Source organism: Triticum dicoccoides, chromosome 6A (genome assembly GCF_002162155.2).
Source record: "Triticum dicoccoides isolate Atlit2015 ecotype Zavitan chromosome 6A, WEW_v2.0, whole genome shotgun sequence".
NCBI lineage: Eukaryota > Viridiplantae > Streptophyta > Magnoliopsida > Poales > Poaceae > Triticum > Triticum dicoccoides.
In genome coordinates, this window is record NC_041390.1 from 627,965,228 (window position 1) to 627,971,107 (window position 5,880).

Here is a 5,880-nt window from a genome sequence, read left to right on the forward strand (position 1 = left end):
ATGCATCACCATGATCTTGCGTGTGCGTAGGAATTTTTTTGAAATTAGTACGAAACCCAACAATGTGAGCTTAGCATCTAATCTTTGTTCCTGGTGATATTTTCAGTTTGAGAAGAAACTATATTTTATGTTAATTTATAATTGCTGTAAATTTACCACGACGTGACCCTGCCTATAAAACCTCCCTCCCCCAATTTTTAGCTCATTTATTCTAGCCAATTTCCCTCAGCATTTTTCCCAATTTTCTGTTCAGTGGAGAGCACTGTGAAAGAAGTACAATTTTTATTTATCCAAATGGTATGAAAATTTTAAAGTGCCTTCATATGCCCAAATTATCCGCCTCCTCCTCCAAATTTCAGATCAATCCATGCATTCATTTGAGTCTAGCTTCAACATTCATATTTCTGTCCAGTGTGGTACATTGCAAAGCAAGTGACACCTAGACTCCTCCATTTGAGCTGCAAATTTTCCAAGATAGTGTCCTTAGTAGATGATCATCCTCGGCCAAAACTCAGGCCCATTGGCCATGTGCATTTTCCCCAGCACTAATCAAACACTTGGGTGATAATTCATGTTTGAGCTCAGTTCAGTCTCCTCGTGAGATTCTTCTATTGCCTTCTTCTTCCTGACACCTATCAGGGGAGTGCCCAGCCAACTAGACATGCCTAGGCCGCCCTGAACGCGTGGCAACACCATGGTCATGCGGTGACCATGCGGCGGGCATGCGAGTTTACGCGCTCTGGAGTTGCATCCCACGGCCACCATCCAAACCTCAGTGTATCGCCACCAAACCATGTATTTCTAATTAAATAGATACTTATGTACCTAGAAATGATTTTTGGAAAAAATAAATAGCAAACTATGAGGCAGCTGCAGTTCAAATTTGACCCGCTTCCTACTGAATTGGCGGAAATTTGTCTTTTTCACCAGAGGTGTATAAATACTTTTGGCGACCAACCATTTTGTCAATTGTACATTAAATATGGCCTAATATATTATAAAAATGACCTGGTCCCATTTTGCAACAACTATATGGTAGGTCCTGCACAAAAAACTCATTTTGGGCACTCGAAAAATAGAAAATGAATTTTTCGTCCAAAGAAAATGAAAATTTCCTTAGGCAACATTGTTTGCCATCCCAAGATGCACCCTTGTGCATAATATGAGATCATTTGTACAAAATATGCCATGAATTTGGCCATAAGATTGATCCTTTGGCTTGAAAACCATATATCTTCACACATGATAGCTCGTTTCTGAGAACACTTTTTTCACAAAAATTACCATATTACACGTTTATTGTTTTTTCTGGTAACTTGGTCACATATAATGACACAATGTGAAGGTTTTCCATTTTTTTGATTTTTTTACTCGTTTCAAAATGCGATCAAAACGGCGAGAATGACCGTTCCTAGCTAGTAGTTGAATTTTGGAATTTTTTTTGGTGTTTCTCTGATTAAATAGATACTTATGTAGCTAGAAATGATTTTTGGAAAAAATAAATAGCAAACTATGAGGCAGGTGCAGTTCACGAGAGGTGCATCAAATCTTTGACACCCAACCATTTGTTCATTTGTGCATTAAATATGTACTATTATTTTATAAAAATGATTTGGTCCAATATTACAACAAATGTATGGTAGGTCCTTCACAAAAAAACTCATTTTGGGCACTCGAAAAATAGAAAATGATTTTTTCGTCCAAAGAAAATGAAAACTTCCTTAGGCAACATTGTTTGCCATCTTAAGATGCACCCTTCATTTGAACAAACTATGTCATGAATGCGGCCATAAGATTGATCATTTGGCTTGAAAACCATGCATCTTCACACATGATTACTCATTTCTGAGAACACTTTTTAAACTAATTAGCGTATTACAAGATTATTATTTTTCCTGGTAACATGGTCACATATATTGACACAATGCGAAGGCTTTCTAATTTTTTGATTTCTTTTGAATTTTTCATGCCCATTTCAAAATGCGGTCAAAACGGCGGGAATGACCGTTCCTAGCTAGTTGTTGAATATTGGAAAACTTTTGGTGGTTCTCTGATTAAATAGATACTTATATACCTAGAAATGATTTTTGGAAAAAAATAAAGAGCAAACTATGAGGCAATTGCAGTTCAAATTTTACCCGCTTTCTGCTGAATCGACGGAAATTTGTCTTTTTCACGAGAGGTGGATCGAAATTTTTGACACCCAACCATTTTGTCAATTGTGCATTATATATGGCCTAGTATTTTATAAAATTGATTTGGTACAATTTTGCAACAAATATATGGTAATTCCTTCACAAAAAAACTCATTTTGGGCACTCGAAAAATGGAAAATGAAATTTCCGCTCAAACAGAAGGTGATGTTGCACTAGTAGCCGTTGATGCAACATAGCATTGCCGAGGACCACTGGTGTTGTGATCCAATATCTTCAGGACCGACGGAGTTCAATGAAGCATTGTCGGGACGCCAGTGTTGTGATGTAATATCGTCGGGGGTCGCCGGAGTTGCAACGAAGCCTCTCCGAGTTAGTCAATATGGTATAATATTTTTGAGAAATGAAGTGGTGCCCTTTTGCAACAAAATATTGATATGTTATTTACATTGGTGAGAAAATATATAAGAGAAACAAAGAAAAACAAACACAATTGTATAAGCTTAATTGTCATTGGTGGAAACATGTGTGCCATGGATCGATGACATGGCCCACATCCATCCATCCATTCATCTCTTCATCCCACATCCATCCATCCATGCCCCCACCCCACCCACCCACCCACTGTGTCTCCCCCCGATGTGGAGAGAGAGAGAGAGAGAGCTCCTCTTCCCCATCCAGATCACCAACGCCACCTCTCCCTCCCCACCAGCTCCACCGGCGAGCCCCTGTGCTGCCTACGCGCGCACAACCTCGGCACCCTGCTGCTCTCCCTGCTGGCCCTCTTCCCTCGCCCGGATCGCTGCTCCGCCTCGACCGGCCAGCGCGCCGCCATAATCGGCCAGCCCAAGCTCGCATCGCCCGCTCCGTCCGCGCCTACGACAACCTCCTGGACGCCCTGCTCTTCTGCGGGCCGAGGTCCTTGCTGGCGCCCTCCGTCTCGTGCTCGAGCCGCCCTCCGCGCACCCCCTTCCCCTCGGCTAGATCCGACCGCCTGCCGTCTCGACCTTGCGGCCTCTCGATGATCTGCTGCACGAACACGGTGGTATGCTCTTCCAGGACGGTTCATCTCCCTCCATCTCTCTCTCTTCCCCTACTCTCTCTTTGTCATGATTTCTTTATCTAAATCTCTCTCTCTCTCTCTGCAGGCACCCATGAAGGCGAAGATGGATCCTCACCGGAGATGAGGACTACTCGGGTGGTAGCGGCCAAGGCCAAGGCCAGGGAGTACAACGATTTAGCTTCCCACGCCGCCCGAGGGATGTTCGCCGTGCTGATCTAACCGCCCTGTCCCCTTTGTTGCGGGCGCCTCCCATCTCGTGCCGCCCCCGCCGCTCCTCCCCACCACACACGAGGAGGGCGGCGCCGCTGCCCGTGCCCCGTCGGTTGTTCCCCCATCTTCTTTACGATGGACATGATCCAACATTTAACCCTATTTTCTTCAGATCTCTACCAAAGGACTGGGCTTATGCTTGTAGTGTGTACGATGATGAGCACCTGAAGGAAGATACAACCTTGCATTTTGTAGTTTATTTCAAATTCATAGATAGATTCTTCAATGCTTCCTAGGCCTATACTGTTATACTTGGCTTGAATATCTCTAGTTTGTATTTTTGCTGCTGGGTGCTAATTTTTGCTGTTGAACCATTGGCAGTGGTCTGTGGTGGTTTCCATGTGCTAGTGATACTAAGCATCTATCTAACTTGGGCCCAATGGTCCTTCTTTGGTAGCTACATGCATTGACCAAGGGATCTATAATTGGGCTAAGAATTAGTTTTCACTCATTGATAGGAACCTGGAACTTCATTTTGTTAGTCTGCAGAGCCTATTATTGTGATTAAATTGCCTACCTAATATAGTTGAGTTGTTTTGCTTGTAATTTACGGCAATGATGATAAATTTAAGGCTTGTTTCTCAAAACATTCGCAGTTGCCGCCTAAGAGCTTTCGCCGTGCCAGGCTTGAGAGGTGATGCTGCTAATTCTTTCCTTGGATGTCTGTGCCTTGTTATTTTTTCAGCTCAATATAACTGAGCTACATAGTCCTCCCTTTGTAAACTTTTACAAGATATTTTAGATCACTAAAGTAGTTATCTAAAAGATCTTATAAAAGTTTACAAAGGGAGTATATTGAAAATGTTTCTGCATTGCAAATGATGATAAAATCAAGGCTTGTTTCTCAAAACATTCACAGTTGCCTCCTAAGAGCTTTTGCCTTGCCAGGCTTGAGAGCTAGTGTTGTTCGGTTCTTCCTTGGATGTCTGATGCAATGCTGGTCATATATTTCCTTTAGTTGTTTAGTGTTAATGTGAGCCTAGTGATGATTAGTTTAAGGCTTGTTTCTCAAACATTCGCAGTTGCCGCCTAAGACCTTTTGCCCAGCTAGGCTTGAGAGCTAATGCTGTTAGATCCTTCTTTGGATGTCTGAGGGCATAATGTCAGCTCACTGTTAGCGTCATTCCTCTCATGTCTTCTTTTGTCAGATTTTGTTTTATGTAGTAATTTGTGTTCTGTCTTGTTGACCTATTTGTTTGTTTTTCTCTTTCTGTTTGTCCGATGATGAAAAACCTGTTAACCATACTACTACCTCTTGAGCACTGCGTTGGATTTCCCTTGAAGAGGAAAGGGTGATACAATAAAGTAGCATAAGTATTTCCCTCAGTTTTTGAGAATCAAGGTATCAATCCAGTAGGAGATCACGCTCAAGTCCCACGCACCTACACAAACAAATAAGAACCTCGCAACCAACGCGATAAAGGGGTTGTCAATCCCTTCACGGTCACTTACGAGAGTGAGATTTGATAGATATGATAAGATAATATTTTTGGTATTTTTATGATAAAGAGAAATAAAGATGCAAGGTAAAATAAACGACAATAGAAATAGCTAAGTGATGAAAGATTAATATGATGGAAGATATATCCGGGGGCCATAGGTTTCACTAGTGGCTTCTCTTAAGAGCATAAGTATTACGGTGGGTAAATGAATTACTGTCGAGCAATTGATTGAATTGAGCATAGTTATGAGAATATGTAGGTATTATCATGTATAGAGGCATCACGTCCGTGACAAGTAGACCGAAACGATTCTGCATCTACTACTATTACTCCACACATCGACCAATATCCAACATGCATTTGGAGTATTAAGTTCATAAGAACAGAGTAATGCTTTAAGTAACATGACATGATGTAGAGGGATAAACTCATGCAATATGATATAAACCCCATCTTTTTATCCTCGATGGCAATAATACAATACATGTCGTTTCCCCTACTGTCACTAGGATGGAGCACCGCAGGATTGAACCCAAAGCTAAGCACTTCTCCCATTGCAAGAAAGATCAATCTAGTAGGCAAAACCAAACTGATAATTCGAAGAGACTTGAAAAGATAAACCAATCATACATAAAAGAATTCCGAGAAAAATCAAATATTGTTCATAGATAATCTGGATCATAAACCGACAATTCATCGAATCTTGAAAAACACAACGCAAATGAAGATTACATCAAATAGATCTCCAAGAGAATCGAGGAGAACTTTGTATTGAGATCTAAAGAGAGAGAAGAAGCCATCTAGCTAATAACTATGGACCCAAAGATTTGAAGTAAACTATTCACACATCACCGAAGAGGCTATGGAGTTGATGTAGAGGCCCTCCATGATCAATGCCCCCTCTGGCGGAGCTCCGGAAAAGGCCCCAAGATGGGATCTCTCGGGTACAGAA

The 5,880-nt window shown here is 41.6% G+C and overlaps 4 non-coding genes across 4 annotated transcripts; all 4 read left to right on the forward strand.

Annotated features, from left to right (window-relative positions):
- The first annotated feature begins 3,859 nt into the window (after positions 1-3,859).
- Positions 3,860-3,998, forward strand: LOC119319852. Its single transcript, XR_005154673.1, has one exon. It is a non-coding gene; the product is annotated as a small nucleolar RNA snoR2/U65 (small nucleolar RNA).
- Positions 3,999-4,036: 38 nt separating this feature from the next.
- LOC119319697 lies at positions 4,037-4,157 on the forward strand. Its single transcript, XR_005154574.1, has one exon. It is a non-coding gene; the product is annotated as a small nucleolar RNA SNORD14 (small nucleolar RNA).
- A 142-nt stretch (positions 4,158-4,299) lies between these two features.
- LOC119319695 lies at positions 4,300-4,420 on the forward strand. The gene has a single exon (XR_005154572.1). It is a non-coding gene; the product is annotated as a small nucleolar RNA SNORD14 (small nucleolar RNA).
- A 43-nt stretch (positions 4,421-4,463) lies between these two features.
- LOC119319696 lies at positions 4,464-4,583 on the forward strand. The gene has a single exon (XR_005154573.1). It is a non-coding gene; the product is annotated as a small nucleolar RNA SNORD14 (small nucleolar RNA).
- The last annotated feature ends 1,297 nt before the right edge of the window (positions 4,584-5,880 follow it).